Source organism: Lontra canadensis, unplaced genomic scaffold (assembly GCF_010015895.1).
Source record: "Lontra canadensis isolate GAN:19392208 unplaced genomic scaffold, GSC_riverotter_1.0 scaffold2, whole genome shotgun sequence".
NCBI classification, from domain to species: Eukaryota; Metazoa; Chordata; class Mammalia; order Carnivora; family Mustelidae; genus Lontra; species Lontra canadensis.
In genome coordinates this window covers 1121067-1139527 of record NW_022630996.1, presented here as the reverse complement: position 1 = coordinate 1139527, position 18461 = coordinate 1121067, and the positions used below count along the sequence as shown (strand labels likewise).

General features: G+C 40.5%; 1 protein-coding gene and 1 long non-coding RNA gene across 2 annotated transcripts in view; one reads left to right on the top strand and one right to left on the bottom strand.

The window, feature by feature from the left end:
* The window catches only part of CNTNAP2 (contactin associated protein 2), a 1928204-nt gene that overhangs the window by 1182990 nt on the left and 726753 nt on the right, over positions 1-18461 (top strand). The window lies entirely within an intron of this gene.
* Positions 85-17647, bottom strand: LOC116873135. The gene is made up of 3 exons (XR_004383753.1): positions 17636-17647; positions 13575-13578; positions 85-167 (listed from the first exon to the last, which is right to left on the bottom strand). It is a non-coding gene; the product is annotated as an uncharacterized LOC116873135 (long non-coding RNA).

Sequence of the window (18461 nt, the reverse complement as noted above, 5' to 3'; positions counted from 1 at the left end):
TCATTTTTGTGTGTGTGCATTCATCAATATGTCGAGAGTGGACTCCATTCTGCATGTGGGATAGATGCTGGAATGTGAGGAGACAAAGAAGAGGGGAGTATGTAATGTTAATAGCTCCCTCCAAAGAAGTGTGTACTTCCATTAAAAAAGGAAAGCCCTTGGGGCACCTGGGTGACTCAAAGTGTCTGATCTCTGCTCAGGTCATGATCTCAGGGTCCTGGATCTCAGGAATCCCAAGTTGGGCTCCCAGCTCAGTGGCTCAGTGGGGAGTCCTCTTGTCCCTCTGCCCCTCCCTCTACTCATGTGCTCTCACTCTCACTCTCTCTTTCAAATAAATAAATTCTTTAAAAAATAAAATAAAAGCCCTTATAATCTTAACTCATTTACATATCTTTGGCTTTTGTTGGGATTATGAACTGAGGACAAATTGTACTGTATGATTACCTTGTATGGTCTAAGTTGCCACCTTTCATCTTACAGAATATGTAGAAATGTAATTACATGGGAAATTACTTAATATCTTATCACAGATTCCTTGTAATTCTAAGCAGTCATTTCATCTCTTCAGATTGTATCATCAGATTATCTATCTGTTCATTCCTGGGTTTTTTCTGACCAGATGGGATGGGAGAGATCAGAGTGAGGAGGAATCAGCTCCAGCACAGTGGTGGGGGGCGGGAAGGGGGGGATGTGGTCTGCAGTAGAGCACGTGCCATTAAAATAACAGTAAACCCATGCTCTGTTGTGTGTGTTCTCTAGAGGAGAAGCTCAGGTCCTCACCAAAGCTGAAGCATTTGGGGAAAGAGGGAAAGGACAAGTGGTGTCACTTCCTGAAATCACACTTTTTTAAACAATAATCCCGGCGGCTCCTTCACTCCCGTTTTCACCGGGCATCTGCAGATAGAGTAAGATGGAGAGACACGAGAGAATGCCACCTTTGTGGAAATGTTGGAAGGGGATTTAGAGGTCATTCTCTTTCAGCCATAACCAAATAAATTGCACGGGATTGAAACAGTGCAGGTCATTTGGAGAAACAGAGCCCACGGACCTTTACATTTCTAAGGCAGCCCAAATTTCAAATTAATCCCTTCTTTTATGCCTTGCTTTGGAAAGATGGCTAAGATTAGACCTAGAAAGAAAGAATTTAATTTCAGTTTTGCAAAGACATTTTCAATAGTTTCAAAAATACATCTTTCTCTTTGAATAAAAAGTCTTTGCAAAAAAGTTGATCTGCGAATGCATATTAAAAAGCAGCCTGCTCTAGAACGGAGCCGTGAACCTGTGAACTGCACAGAGGCTGTAAAATGCCAGAGCTCCGTCCCGAGGGAGTTGACATTATTCATTAAACCCCTCTGTAGTTGGAATCCCAGTGACCGTGTCAGCCCAGGTTCAGAGTGAAGACACTCACCTCTACACCTTCGCCAAGTTTGGTGAAGGGAAGGAAGATAGAGGAGGAGGCTGATTACTGGCAGATAAAGAAGGAAACTTCACAGAATTTTTTATCTACTCAAAGAGCAAGAAAAGAGAGTTAAAGTTAAATATAGGGTGTGTCTCTCCTTTCGTCCTTTTAACGTCTCCCAGATCAGATGACTTCCTGCTTTCAGATTGACCTTAGTCACTGTGCCCCTACTCTAAGTCTTTAGCTTCACAAATCCCGAGTAGAGGGTTCCCTGTAATACATAGGCAGATGGTCCCGGGTCATTCGATAATACTGCGTGTCCATTTTGTATGTAGCACACTCTGTGGATCACAGAAATGCAGGTAAGAGCCTGCTTGTGGCTTGAAAGGGAAGATGGACAAAGAGGAAGCATTGATGTGTTAGTAGAAGGTGTTAAGTAGAAGGTGTAATGTGTTTATGTGCTAAATCCGGTGTAAAGGCCGGTATGTATAGCATGAGAGAGAGAACGGCATGGACCAATTGCTTGGGGAAGGGTTTCAGGACCAGCTGAACCTTGGCCAAGCTCCTTGCTTGCTCGCTTGGGCCTTAAGATTGGAACTGATGGGGGGAAGAAGAGGTACAGCAAAGACAAAGTTTGAGAGCAGAAATAAACGTGGGCTGTGGAGAAGCATGTTCATGAAAGGGGCCCACCTTTGGAGCCCACACACGGCCATGGGGAATGTCATTCAGATTCTAACATGCCATATGATCCTGGGGAAGTTTCTAAACATTCCTGAGTTCCTGTTTGAGTCGCAGACTGGAGCTAGGATTGTTAAATATTCAGGACTTTTGCGAGCTGGTTGTGAAGGCATGGTAGGAGAATTTACCCCATGGGAATTAACAAGCACAACATATCTAGGCTCTTTTTTGTAAAGCTGGTCTACCAGAATATCACTGCCCTGATTCCTCCTTAATTAAGCAAGGATTATAGATCTGCCTATGCATATTGCTGTGTAGGGACCGATAATGTAGAAAATGTCTAGAATGTTTAGAATCGACACAGATGACTCTCAAGAATGAGAGTTTCAGGTTAAATGTGATATTGTGAACAGAAAGGTCTCATCAGAGGAGTGGCAAGGTGTGTAGTTAAGCAGGTAGACTGAGCTAGTCAGAGGACAGTGGTCCTTCACTACCTCAGCACCGACATATGATTTCGGATGTGATTCTTCATACTTGTTTTTACCACAAAACGACTTTACTTCTATTCTTTAGGAGGGAGAGTTGAGCTGTTCTCACTATATTAATCCATAAATGACATCGAAGTCTTCCCTAATAGACAGTTGGTTTATGATTACTTCTGAGCTATGGAGGACTTGTATGATTCCTGAACAGTGTTTAGAGAGCATGTAGGAAGGACCATTGGAGTATGTCGCGTCACCTCAAATGTCAACATTTCTTTTACTGAAGGGGACAGAAATGTTTTCTGTTACTAGGTTTGCTTCAGCTATTTAGCTTATAGTATAATCTGAGGTAACAACTGATGAATAATTAGCTCTGTTAGGATACGAAACTAATTTTAAGATTACTTTGTGATTATTAACCTAAAGCTCAAGAATGAGCAGTTTTCTTCTGTTGGGATCGCCTCCCATCTGTGATCCAGCTGTGTCAAATTTTATTCCTTAAATTCAAGACACTTGGCTTGGTTTGCTACCCTCTCTGAGAATACAACTACCTGTGATGAATCTAATGATTTTTTTTTCACTGTTCACATGACAGAAATCTGAAGAATGAATGATTGGTCTCTGTTTTGTTTTTGCTTTTCCAACATCATGGTGGACAAAGAACTCTCTTCATTTCTGTTGTTGTTATGACTACATTCTGCTCTTCTTCTTCCTTTCCAAGCCATCTTGGTGAAAGAATGTAGAGTTCAGATTTTTGGAATCTAGAAAGAAAATGTTTATCTACCCAAATAATTCCTTCTGTTGTATTCGCTGTAGACCGCTAATGCCACTAAAAGCAAAAGTTTCCCATGGTAAGTGTAGCAGTTTCCAAGAAAATGTTGCTGGTTCACTTTTTTGAGTATTTTCAAATTTGAGAGCTTTCAGATTTTAGTAAAATATTTTGTTTGAAAATATTTTAATGTAGGCAAGTGCGAGTGAAATTCTATAAATGGATTTGACTAAAAAAAATCCAATTTTCACATAAAGCAAGAGAGAGGTCTAATGGCTTGCAGTTTGTTGGTCTCATTATATAATTGCTTTCCAAAGCTACCATGGGGGCTCCCGCCTGCAAAATATGCCCAACCTATTCTTGAAAGACCTTTCTTGCCATCACAGATGCCAGCACCAAATGCCTGACAAAGTTGGCACCTGCAAAATCACTGTCATTACTCATTAGCAGGCATCAAAATGTCCTAATAATACTTTTTTCCACTATCCAATCCTGTGGAGACATCAATTAAACATGTCTTGTTTGCCAAGTCATGTGATCTGCTTTCCCTGTGCCGGATAAAGCCAAATGAGACCATTTGGGTAGGTTGGATAAAGAAACACCTTGAAGAGTTTGGCTGTGGAAAGAGAAATTCTTTCTATCCATATTACTGCAGTGGAATTCAGAACTCTAGAAAACCCTATGTGCTTTTCCCACCATATGGCTGGCTGTTGCTCGGTTGCCCTACTTAGAGAACATCAAGTATTCAATGGAAGGCATATTCCTACTCAGAAAATAACCAACATATTAAGATTTCTTTACGGTTTCAGTGACCTAGATACAGACTTGCGAATAAATCAAACCTGAATTTTATCGGGTCAGATTGAGTATCTGAAGCTTGATAAACGGAACAGGCTCTGTTAATTAATTGTCCAGAAGGACTCTTTTTTCCCCCTTTGTATAATTCTTAAAATCAACTCGGCTGAAGCTATGTGAGAGAGAAGAGAGTATCCTGAACTTCTGTAGGGGGAGAAGACAGTAACGGAGACCGCCTTGCCGGCTTGCAAGGCAGCAGTTCTGGGAGACAAGTGTGGAACTGAACTTTTATTAGATGCCCCTGGGAAGGCAGGTAGGAAGGTTCAGGCAGCAATCCTTGCTTCCTAGTCAGTAATGGGAGGATCCACTACCCTGTGATTATTGCACCAACTGAGGAGGACTGAGCCATTAAGAAAATCTCCTCTGGTCTCGGTGAGGCCAGTCGTCCAAAGGCTGCAAAAGTGGAACAGAGTCTGGGAGGGGAAACGGAATCGGTGACGGGTGATGAAGGACAGTGATTGCAGAATGAATTCTCATCACATCCGGGCTGCACCCACGGCTCAGGACATGCTTCCCACCACTCCCAGGTGAAACGTGGTGTCAAGTCCGTGTTGGAGCTTTTGCTTTGCCTCAGTGCCCTTCTTGGAGTGCCGCTGTATGGAGGTCATTCCCACGAAGCTCATTTCTACGGCCTAAACTAGTGTGGGGGCCACGTGTGTCTTAGTAATAAAAATAATGAAACAGAACGACTCACTGTGCAGAAGTAATGTGGAAGACAAATGTATGGAGAAGCCGTGGCAATGCTTTTAGCAATCACAGAAGAGTTTATTAATAGGAAACATTGCCCCATATCTCCTACACATACAGATTAGACGTTGAAAGAACTCACACATAGTAAAAGCATGTTTGTTTAAAACCCAAGTAACTCATCCACTATATAAAAATTTCTAGGGGATTTTGAATCAGGATTCAGTTTGCATTCACTTTTTTTTCTTCTTAGCGTCACCCTTAGCTTCCCACATACCACCTGTCTTAAGATGAGATAAACGAACATGAGGCCCTAAACTCTACCACAGGTGGTGCCTTAGCCAGGGAAAGGATTCACAGACACTTGATTAGCATCAGTTTCACGTGTGGTAATAAAAAAAAATTTAATCTGCACAAACTGTCATTTTCATGCTGGGATCATTTAGATTCCAGCAGTCTCTGTATTGATTGGGTTCAAGAAAACTATTTTCATTGTGCTTTTTTAATGAGGATGCCCGGTGCAAAATCATACTCGAGTCCTGGAGAACTTCTTGGTTTTCAAAAGTGCAGCCAATAGAACTTCAGTGGTTGGGAAAAATGGGCTTGCTATCTGTAGACTGACAGAACATTAAGACCAAGTATACGAAATTTGAAGAAGAGTAGGGTAGTAGCTATTTTGAAATACTGACTGATATACTAGTGCGTTAAGATTAGAGACTATACCTAAAAAAGACAAGTAGATAAGCTTGGGATATTGCCTTTTTATAGTCTTCTTATCAGAATATCTGCAACCACTCCATTTTCCTGAATTTTCTATGAATTCTCTTTTCCAGTATGTGGCTACCTGCCACTTCCCAACCAAAGTAGGAAGACTTTAGGCAGGGATGATGGGTGGAGAGACCACAGAGGTGGCTGTCTTGCGTTGTGGCCCTGACAAGTTGATTATATATTGGAAGATGTGGCGGGGGAACCACATCCCAGTTTCTGACATTAGTCTCCGCGGATGTTCATCATCCGAAGCAGCTGCTTTAGGAGCAAGTTAGGGAACCTCTGAGAACGCAGAGGTAACACTCATTTGCTCATGGGTGCATGTGAATGCAGCTGCCCCCCAAGGAGCCCCAGCAACAATTAATTACAGTCACCCCATTCTGTAGAAACAACAGAAAATCATTTTAAAACTTTTGAAATTCCATAGAGAGTGCATTTATTTTAAAATCTGTAGCTCATATCTGTGATATAGTAATACAAATGTGTGCATACACCATATGTGCGGTAGATAAACTATTACCTTATGAATCAGAAAGGTCCATGTTCAAGGCATCTCTGGTTAGTAGAAATCTGTCCTTTGCTACCCTGTTTTGGATCTGATTAATTATGCATCTCACACACACACACACACACACACACACAGGTGCAAACTCCAGTGACTGATCAGAGGCTGACGTTTTACAGGCTAACTTTTTTGACTTGGTTGCTCGTTCATAAAATACTAATGCAATATACAATCCCCACGCAGACTTCCCTCTTCTCTGCAAAGTATGGAGACCCACATGCTGCAAAGCTCGCTGTGGGCTCCTGGCTCAGAAACCATTCTCTCAGCACTCTCCTGACATTATTAATGGCCCTGATGTACAAACCCAGAATAAAATAGAATTAAAATCCAAAGTTAATTTCAAGCTCCATTAGAAATTAAAGGTGTTGGCAAAGAAATCAATATTTGCCCAGTACAAAATGACTAAATTCAAAGCAATTAATTCTATTATTTTGTAACTTCTAAAAACTATAAAGGACCTTCAAACTATAAAGTGTTACCACGCTCACACATATACACAATATGTGACTAAAAATAATGACAATGATTTCTAGAAGCAAGACACAAAAATCTATTTTATTACTTTGTAACCATACCATGTAGCATACGCACTAAAAATGTGTGTCTTAAAATAGAGCCAATTATTCTATACAATCCATGGCTATTTCCGACAATTACCAACCCTCAGTTGTAAATCTGGGAGGATTTAAGGGACAGAAACAAGGCAAAAGAGCAAAGAGATTTATTTAAATGCAATAGATGTATCCATTTCCTTAATTTTACTTTCTTTTTTCCAGCTTTTTTTTTTTTTAAGTATTGCTATAGATTAACAAACAAATGGTCTTAAAACACTGTAGTTCTAACTAGTATAAAGTATTTTGCAACCTGTAGGTTATAGGTCATAGAAGACATTAAAGTAACAGTCAGTAAAAACTTTTTCATGACAGAGGGGCGCCTGGGTGGCTCAGTAGGTTGAGCATCTGCCTTTGGCTTAGGTCAAGATCCCAGGGTCTTGGGATCAAGTCCTGTATCAGGTTCCTTGCTCAGCGGGAAGCCTGCTTCTCCCTCTCCCCCTAGCCCTCCTCCCTGGTCCTGCTCGCTTGCTCTCTCTCTCACTCTTTTTCTTTCAAATAAAATCTTCAAAAAAAAAAAAAAAACTTTTTCTTGTCAGAATCACTACCACTTCTTCCCTATCATGCCTTTTGGGGTAAGTCTGAGTTAACAAATGGACCTTTTGCAGGTCCGAGAGGATCAGAGTCAAACAGATCTGGATCAGACCTTGTAATGAGGATGTGTCACTGGTTCCCTCCCCATGTCAAGAAGAAGCCTCTTAAGAACTAACTCAGGCATCAGTTACCATTTCAGCATCTGAGGTGAACACTTGTAAAAGATAATGTGGGACAAACCATTGCTTTGGTTAGGAAACATCATAAGGCTTCTGGTTAAATCTTCCTCTTTTGTGGATCAAAACAGTCAATATGATTAAGGCTTAATTGCAAGAGATATGCAGGCAGGCACTGGGAGGGCTCGACTAGAGAGAATGGAGCCAATCATTGACAATAGCCTCACTCTTCCAGTCATTAATACTCAACTCCTTGGCTTTCAGAAATGTTATCCTTTAAAAAACTGTGAGATGTACTTTCCTTAAAGGCATGAGTCATCCAATCGAGAGATAGAGAGTTGGGTTTTGGGAGATGAGCTTCCTGGCCCACCAGCTCGTATTCTGTCTCTGTCATTGCTCCTCAAGGTTGCCCACTAGCTAGAACAGAAGCAAAGGTGTCAGACCAAATCGATTTCCAACTCTCTTAACTCTCCTCTTGTTCAGCATTTCCTTCCTTCCCATAGTATTTCGAAGGAGAGAGGATCCTGGAGTAAGACAGATGGGGGTGCCTGCCCCACACCCATTACTTCCTGTGTGTGTGGTCCAAGGTGTGACTTGACCTCCTTGATCCTTGCTTTCTTCTCTTGTGTAAGAAAAGCTGGCCAGGTTTTCTTTTCTTTTCTTTTTTTGTTTTTTTTTGTTTCTTTTAAGAATTTAAAACGTAGGTGAAGTGCATGTTCATTATGAGGGATATCATGGGCCCTCAACTGTAGTCACCATTGGTGTTATCATGGAGCTCCATTCCCTGGGTGTTCCTCTCCCTCTTCTATCAGACCTGCTCTCACGGGAGCACCGGGTATCTGTCACAGTGCTTGCAGGTGAACATAACACAAGGAAGAGTAAATAAGCAATAAAATGCCAGAAATTAGAATGCAGAGCTATAGAGAGGGGCGTAGGAATGGAGTGACAAAAGAACTAGGACTCTTTCTGAACTTTTCTTGTAAATGCATCCAAATAGTCTGAAGATGCTCTCTCCTCCTGTTGGTGGTGGGGACATGGCTTCCAGCTTCCCATCTGGATCTGCTCTCATTGGTGACCTCCACATTGGCCAGTTGATGCTAGTTTATTTAAATGGGGCTTCTATGTTTGATATCACTTGCTTTCTACTTATAGCAGTTTTCTTTGTTTTCTGTGGTTCAACTACTTCTCTGTTTTCATTCACTTTGATTGACCCGTTTGTTTGTAGTCTATGTCCTGCCTCACCCTTAAACGATGGTGCTCCCCAGCTTTGTGCTCAGGCTTCTCTTCTCCCTTACATACTTCCCCTGAATGCCTCTAACCATGTCTTCAGTTTCCACTTAAATGGTGAAAATTCCGTCATCTGTCTTGCTTGTCCAGAACACTCTGCTGGATCCATTAAACTGTGACCAGCACACAGTAGGGATTTAATAAATACTTGTCGAATGTGTGAATATCTTAGTATCCTACATGTTATATCCATTTCCTCATTCCACCCTGCCTCACTCTTCCTCCTGTAACACCCATGCACGTAAATTATCCATTGCAAATTCAGTCACTGAAGCAGCAATCGAAAACCCCCACGTCTGATCAGTCCCCAAGTTCAATATGTTCTACCTATGATATACCATTTGTGTCCCGCCTTCCTCTTGGGAGCTACGTATGAGCCCAGGCTCCCTCACTCCAGAGTAACTGCAGAGACCTTCCCATTCGTGGTTTTAGAACCTTCAGTTTATCCTCTATGTATCTGCTAAACTGAAATTTCAAAAGAGAGAATCTGATGCCATCACTTACAAGGTTAAAACCTTTCAGTAATTCTTTAAATTTGTTTATCTAAAATTTGAGTAAGTTAACATCACAGAGTGTTACATGATCTAGTTTCTGTCTCCCTGTTGTCCCCCCCTTCCTTTTCTCCAGGCACTTGGAGCACCTTAGAATGTTCTGTACAAGCCTCTGCAGAGAATGCAGTTCCTACTCTTCCTCTTCCGGTTAATTAACTTCCAAATGTTCTTCACTACTCTTCTGAAGATTCATTTATTTCAGGGGCCATTCTGCCATCCTGAGTCTGATTTAGGACCCCACCTTCTATGCTCCCGTGCCATGCTGTACACACCCATCAAAGAAATAGTAACACAGAGTCACTAGATATTTGTTTCTTGATGTTAAAAAAAAAAAAAATCCACGAAGTCTTATTTGACTTCTTATACCAAATCAAAGGACAGGACTAATGCAGTAGACTCCCAACAGTGCTTGTTACATGATGAAAGAGAATTCCATGCATGCCTAAATGGACACTCCCAAGACTACTTATTGGTGGGACATTTGCTTGAAGGAAAGTAGTGGGCTCTTGCTATACTTTCAGTCTTCTCTTTCTGTGTCTCTTCCCTTTGTTGTTCTTTTCCTTTCTAATCTACATCAAATGAGCGAAGGTCTGATACCTGTGCTTTGGGAAATTTGTGGCAGGAGTGGGATTCAATCACTGTCATTTTCCCCATCAGTTATCCTTCAAGATAGTTTATATCTAGTTGTGAAAGGAAAAACGAGATTCCCAAGTAGAGTAATTTTAGGGCATAAAACCTCCTGGTCCTTGCTTTCTTTCTTGTAAAGTTAGTCTTTAATATAAAGCTTAATCCTTTCACGTTGCCTAGAATGTATTCAGAGATTTTCTCTGCAGATTGTTTCATCTGCCAGTTAATTCCTGGGTACTTCTGGGAACTGAAGGGAAAAAGCATCTGAGGGGCAGTCACTGAACTCAGAGACAGTCAGTCCATCAGTTCTATGGATGTCTGGGTTTTGTTTTGTTTTCTCTAAACCAATGATTCTTAAATTTTTGTTTGAAAATTATCTGAGTAAATCTATAAAGTACAATTTTCAGGGCACCATTCCAAAAAATTCTGATTCATAAGATCTGTGATAGGCTCAGGGAATCTGCATTTTAACAAACTTGACTGGAAGATTCTAGAATATTCTAATGCAGATGGCTCATACCAATTTGAGGAAGCAGTGAACTTCCCTTTTATTGTCTCCATCCAACCAGAAGATGGAGCTTCCCTGAGGTTCTACTTACTCTAACTCTTTCCTTCCCTTGACTCCATATTCACCAGATTCTGGGAGATAAAAGGCATCATTTCCTGTGGTCTCACACCACCTGTTCGACCTCAGCCTCACAGTATCATTTCAGTCACTAGCCACGTGGATTCTCCATTACTTTGGGATCTAAAAGTTTTAGTCACCTCGTCTTCACCAGGACATAGGGCATGGCCAAGAAGGAGGCCGCAGCAGAATACACTGCCAACAGGACCTCAGAAGGAAAGGGAGTCCCCTGGGGTCCTCACGCCCCAGCCACGGGATAGTGGATGTGTGAAGAAGAGGAGAGTATCAATTTTGAATCATTCATTCCAAAATCTTTGTTTTCACATTGAACATGCGCTTGAGATAGCCACAAAAAAAAATAAAATTTCTCCCGAAGTGAAATCATGACTGATGCCAATGCAGAAGAGAGAAAAGTCCCCAAAAGTTTGATTTAAAAATGGCATTCAGAGATTTTGAATCATTACTAATTCATAATCCCTATGCAATGCAACAATTAGTATGCATTTACAAGAGATGCATTAGATGGAAGACATGATCTATGTCAGTGTTTGTAAATTTTGTTTTATCACAGCACTTCATTTCCAACATGTTTAAATTTCCTAAGTGTTCCTGTGACATGCTCACAGCTTACAAAACAATAACAAGAGAGGAGGCATCCTGTCCCATTGCAGATCCAGACAAACAGATGACGAGCTGGTCTGGCTGTGCATACAGACGACTCTGGTCCTTTCTAGTCTTTCACCCCTCTGGCTGCCTTTTTCATGTCAGTGACAAAGGTGGTACATTTAGTACATCCTGAATACCAAGCTGACACTTCTTTGAACCCTACCCGGCACTTTCTCCTTTTGTTCTGATCTTCATACACTATTTAAAGAGTAATAGCAGTACCAAGAATTCAGAGAGTAAATGATTTCCCTCTTTAATTCTACATTTCTTTAAGAAAGGAGTTCTTTCTTCCTCAAGCTGGTTTCTTTTTTTAATGAAAAAGCTAATTGTCCTTTAAAGCAACATTTTTTTTTGCATTTTGTAATAAAACTAGGAAGTAATTTAGTAACTTTCTAATAGTAAGTTAATGAGTTTTATCCACAAGCTAGTATCATGTGGTGCATATTTTTTATGTGTACATAATGTTTCTAAACTGAGCCCAGTTGATTTTTTTTTTTTCTTTTTTCAGCAAGAAAGAGAGGCTAAAAACAGACTCATAGCTCCCCAATGTGCTTAATGGGAGTATTTAACAGCATCCAAACATAGTCACTGTGCACATGGAAAGTTTTTTGCCACAAAATGACAAGGATCAGACACAAATCACTATGTTAGGTATCAGAAAACCTTGTATTTCTTCTGTTCCCACTGTGCTGGTTGTCCTTGGCTAATACGGAACTTATTTTCTTGACCCTTGCATGACTGAAGAATGCCAGTAGGTAGTCTGAGTAGCAGGAGGTCCAGGCACCACTGTAAACCTACATGAAAGTTTGTTTCTTTGCTTGTCTTTAATCACACCCCGTAGCTTCATGAGGTAGATAATCACCTTGTCAAAGCATTATAATGGACTGTGTTATATTGGGAGAGTCTTGATATAAAAGACACAAACTGGGCACATTTCTGAGGGAAGAAATAATGACTTGGATGAGGTAAATTATAGGCAAGGGATGCCACCTAATGTCCATTATATCCTAAAACACAGGGCATGTCTGCTGCCATTGCCATGCCCAGAGATCGCAAACATGTGTACATGTATGTGGCATCAAAATTGTCCACACTCACATTTACAGATGTGATATTTTGAGATGGGGTTTTCTGGAACCACCAGGGACCATTTTTACTGAAAGAGAGAATTCTGAAATATTTTTTTACAGATTTAATCTTCCATCAGCAGTGTAAGAAAGGGCATCTATATGGACCAAAAGTTCATACAACGATACTGCCTGTGTTACGGTTTTGTCTTCTAGTTGGGCTGTCTGCAGTATAGGTCAGAGTTTCAGATCTATCCCAGAATCTGGCCATATTCCACTTTCATAAGATACTTTTCCTGTAACTAAATTTAAAAAATCAAGGCAGGAGGAAAAATTTCATGATAATATCACAAAGAGAAATTTTATACATTAGTTAAATTTGTTAGCCATTAGGAAAGATAAGAATTTTTATTTCTTTTTAGAGAATCTTAAATTGAATCTAAGTCAGGATACGCCCTTACTCTCCAGAGGCCAATATTTCCAACTTGAATATGACCTTTGGCCAACAATTCCAATTCTGGAATTGTACAGCAAGGATTAAGTAGACATATTTACAAAGATTTATGTATGATTTTCATCTCAGCATAGTTTTGGATAATAAGAAATAAGAGTACATTTTCATATCTATCAATAGCAATATAGTAAAATAAATGATGATGTAATCACATCCTAGGAAGCCCTTAAAGTCACAAAACAGAGCTATATTGTTTGACAGAGAAAACACACAAAGTCCACTCTATGTGACATAGAAAATGAAACTAAGATCAGAACTCATAGTTTAAGAATATATATCCATAAAATACAATAAACTTTTAAGTGACTCTTACCAAATGAGGGGATTATGTGTCATTTTAATACTCCTTTTTTGTTTTTATGTTTTGTCTTAGTTGTATTTAAATAAACTATTTTTATAATAAATGAAAAACATTTCCACTTTTTAAATGTGGTAAAGAGGAATAAAATAGAAATAGAAAAGACCCAATATTAAGTCTCTAATCATATTTGAAATATCTATTTATTTGTACAAATACCTAAATGGATTGTGAACTCCTCAAGGAAGGAGACTGTGTTAATTTTCTTTTACTCCCCATAGGGCTCTGCAAAAGGGCAAAGAGTAGATGCATGGTGAATATGTTTTGAATTAATGTGTAGCCTCTGTTACATGGCTTTCCCTCTCCAAGTCTCGTTTTTTTCATCCACAAAATAAACGTAAGGTTGTCTACCCACCTCACTGGGGATTGCTGTGAGGCCCAAACGAGACAGTACACGTTGCCTATAAAGCACTCCATGCATGCAAAGGAACATTCGTTTTAACCACAGTGGTTGTACTCACAGCCATGATGAAGCAAGTTGTGCCCTCATCCTCAGGGACGGCTCAGGGCAAGATTGTGAAGCCAGCACAAAGTACCAGCTGCCCACCCAGGCCTGCCTTCTTCACTGTGGAGATGCCCCTCTTCCTCTGTGCCATGTGCCTTCTTGCTTATCTCCAGCTCTCATCTGGATTTAATCTCATGAAAACTGGGACTTGGGTTTTAACTTGCTCCTGCTGGGATTTGCATTCTCACCAGAGAGAAGAAATTGCAATCTACTTAAAAACTGTACCATATGTATAGATTCTATCCTATAGACATCTGCCATATATGTTATACACACACACTTTTATATATATATAGTTTTCCAATTTTCTAACATATATATATATCTATATACACACACATATATATATATAAAACATATGCATAATATTAGGAATCTGGAAAACTATTTTAATCAGGACAAAGTCACAAACTAAACCAAGTCACATGCCTCAGGGAATGCAGTTTATTGGAGTGTTTAGAATAGCATGAGGTTAATTAGGTCAGGATTCCTGGAAAAGTGAGATCTAACCCAAGTCAATTTGTGTGTTATGTTGATCGGAAGGAGAAGATCATATAATCTAACAAGAATTTACCCACACCAAGCACAGAAAGGAGAATGGGCCCTGCCAGTTTTAAGACCAAACCCCATCTTTGGTGCGTCTCTCCCCTCGCACCCCACATCCAGTCCATGAGCTCCTCACCACCTCCGTCCCTTCTGCTCTGGATCAGACACCACTGTCCCTTACTGATGATGGCAGTGGCCACCTGCCCACTCCCACCCATGCCAACTGCAGTCTACTCTCATCACAGCAACAAGAGTGATCCTGTTAAAATATGTGTTCTGGTCACATCAGACCCCTTCTCAAAGACCACGGCCTCCAAGACCCTAACCTCTCCCCATCTGCTGTTGGCTTGTGCTGCCCTCCCCCTTGCTTACTCACCCTCTCTCAACTGGAGACCCGGATGTCTGGCTGCTCCATGAGCATATCCGGGGTCATTGCATTTGTGGTTCCGCAGGATACCCAGCTTCATGGTGAGCTTTATGAAACCCGCCCTGTCTCTGTTCTGATGTCACCTTTGCACTAAGACCTTCCTTGACAACTGTTTATGACGGTAATTACCTCACCTCAGTCTTCCTTCTGCTCCTTCCTGCTTTATTTTTTCTTCACAGCACTTTTCACTTTTTAGTATGCCATATGATTTACTTAGTCATTGGCTCTCTTACTCGTCTCATGCAACTGGAATATAGATCATGTGAGTTCAGGAAGCTTTGCCTGTGTTGTTCATTTTTGTATCCCCAGCATTTAAAGTAGTGCCTGGTACATGGGTAGGTCCCTAGTAAATATTTGTTGGATTACAAGTACTGGGAACAACAAGGAAACTAGTTTGAAGAGACGTGGCTGAAACTAGACTTACTAGAAGTTAGCTCAATAGATTTCCACTTGGAAAATATTGAGGACGTGCACATTAAGATAGCAATTATGGGGTGGTATACTGATAATTAAATTAAGAGTAGAAACTAACGTAAGTTTTAAGTATAGATCCTAAAATAAATAGTCCCAAATAACTTCTTCCTGGAAAATAAAATCTTACTCTATTTCTGTTTTTGTTTTCTTTTTAATGTCCAGTTTCCCAGTCATTATTTATTTATTTGGCAGAGAGAGAGAGAGAGAGATCATAAGTAGAGAAGTAGTCAGAGAGAAAGGGGGAAGCAGGCTCCCTGCTGAGGAGAGAGGCAGATATGAGGCTTGATCCCAGGACCCTGAGATCATGACCCGAGCCGAAGGCAGAGGCTTAACCCACTAGGCCCTCCAGGAGCCCCTAAAATCTTACTCTATTTCTGTTATTACAGCAGATACAGAGGGATTTAGAAAAATCTAGATAAGTTAATAAGAGATCACAAATTTTTGAAATGTTATAAGAAAACTTAATAAAACTCTTAGAATGAGAATGGGAAAAATGAACAAACAAGTATTTCCAGGGGTTGATAAACATTATCTACTGCTAACCATATGTTTTGTACTTTTTTCAAAAGCTACTCATGTGTAGAATGACAACAGCAAACGAACAAATTATTCATAGGCTCAGAATGACTCACTATATACAGTTTACAAATTAATTAGCTTTGTCTTAATCTTTTCAATGGAAAAAGTGTTAAAGTGTTAGTTTATTGCTTACTTCAGTGTTAAAATGCTGGTTAATTGCAAAACAGTATTAGGGGCTAATATTAAAATTCCACTTACAAGCATCAGGGAAACAAAATGCACTTAAGGCAAATCCAACTAACTTTCCTAAGGCCATGTGTGCTAAAGGTGATGCAGGTTACCAGCTAGCGAGAGCACAGAGTTCCCAGGAAGCCTTTCTTCAGCCTAGATGGCATAAAGGGAAGAAGCAGTTGCCATTAATTTACATGGGAAAATGTTCGAGTGTTCCCAGAGCCCCCAAATAAGTTCCCTTAGGCTTTTTATATACCTCAGGACACATCTTTCAAACAGATGCACCAGCTAAATCAAGACAAAGCCCAGACGCTCACAGACACACCTCTGGTGGCTGGACGCCGGGGGGCTGAGTGTGGGTTCTGGGCAAGGTGCCGGGCTGTCTGGTGGCTGACACCGGGACACTGAATGTGGGTTCTGGACAAGGTGCCAACTTGGGTGCCAGCTGTGGAACAGCTTAGCACAGCACAACGCTGAATGCTGTTTTAGCTTTTCGCTTGTTTCTCACAGAGGTGAAGATCTTCTTAGGATTTCTTTTGATAGTGAAAACAGGCAGTAACGTAGGTCTTTCATAAAAGCAAGAGGTCATAGCACAAACTTTTGAAAAGCGGGGATACTGGTACTGCTCCAATACAAAACCACACTCTGGTGAGGTGTGTGAAGGAGTTTCTTCATTTGACTTACGTATGTATGGTCGTGTTTATACACACCCTTAGTGGCGTTAGTTTTAGCCACGAAATCATAAACAGTGGTGAACACTGTTTATAATCACCCTGCACTGGGGTTTGCAAACTCTGAGCCTTTAGTTTCAAGGGTTTTCTTCTTGCTAGCTCTCCTTGTCAGTCAGATAGCTGGATTCAGCCCCCAAATGTTTGTATTCAGGCCACCTTAAGAGGTGATGAATTTTATTAAGATTTGGAATCAGACCAGCTGAGGTATTTAAAAAAGAAAATTGTAAAATGGGATCTGAGGGCATTCACAGGGAGCTGCTCTGCTGCTACAGAGACAGCCTTGCCTGAAGGGGCTCCTGAAGCCCCTCAGGGTCATGGTCATAGGGAACCTCCTTGTCACGTTCCCACTGTGCTCTGAAGGGGTGATGGGTGTGTGCAAAATGGAATCAAAATATCAGTGTGATGGCCAGTGGCAAATGCAGGCAACTGTGAGAGAGGAAGTTCCAACAAGGAGCAAAAAAATCAATTAGCTGATGTCAGGAAAATTATTTCTAAAATACACGGTAGTATATGGGCACTAGAGAAGCAAAACAAGTGTGGACAGCAAGTGTAGGTCACTACAGAAAACTGTTATGAACAAGAAGAACAATACACAGAAAGCAAGCTTCGTTTGCACGCCTGTCAAGAGAGGGCAGCATGGAATAAGCGTGTCTGTCCGCATATTTGGTATCAGTCGTTCCCTTATTAATAATGTTTAATTCAGGTCCCAGAAACTTAGATTTTAATTCCTTAAAAAAATAGTTATAAATAAGATTGAATGGAATCAGCAGGTAGTTTTCTTTTTTCCCAGTCATTACAGTGTCTTTTTTTTTTTTCTTTTTTAAAGATTTATTCACTTATTTTAGAGAAGGCACACATGCAGGGCTGGGGCAGAGGGAGAAAATCTCAAGCAGACTTCACACTGAGTGTGGAACTCAATGTAGGGCTCGATCTCATGACCCTCAGATCGTGACCTGAGCTGAAATCAAGAGTTGGCCACTAACCAACTGAGCCACTCAGATGCCCCTATTATCTCAGTGTCTTTAAAAAAAAAAAGAGAGAGAGAGAGAGAGAGAGAGAGGCGCCTGGGTGACTCAGTGTGTTAAAGCCTCTGCCTTTGGCTTAGGTCGTGATCCCAGGGTCCTAGGATCGAGCCCCGCATCGGGCTCTCTGCTCAGCGGGGAGCCCGCTTCCCCCCTCTCTCTTTGCCTGTCTCTCTGCCTACTTGTGATCTCTGTCAGATAAATAAATAAATAAATAATCTTAAAAAAAAAAAGATATATCATCTCTTTAGAAAAAATTTCCAAGATGAGATGTGTAATAGGGAAATTTTCAAAAGAATAAAAAAAGGAAAAAGAACCACCTATCGTGTCACTGTCTAGAAATAACCACTGTTATTTATTTCGACACATTTTCTAGGTATTTTTTAGTGTGTATATATGTCAATTCCTTAAAATCAAATTTCATTTTTAGCAGTGAAAATGGAAAGATAAACTTTAAAATATCTGTTATGTAGCATCAGCATTTCATAATGGAAGAGGGAGTGAAAATACATCGAAGGTAAGAAAAATGAAACTTCTTAGGTAAAAAGAACTAATAAAATTGATCTTAGTTCTCTGTGACGGCAAATTTAAGAGAAAAAAAAAAAGAATAATTGAGAAAAAGAAAAGAAGGGAATGTGAGTGATTTGGGAGAGAAATAAGTTAGAGCAGCAGGCGGTCGAGTGCGTGTACGGCAAAGTAGGAAGAACAGCTCCGTGAAGAGGCAGGTGCTTTTCCACACCAGAAACTTCCCTGCAGGTCTTTAGGTGGGCAGAGGTGTATGCTGCAC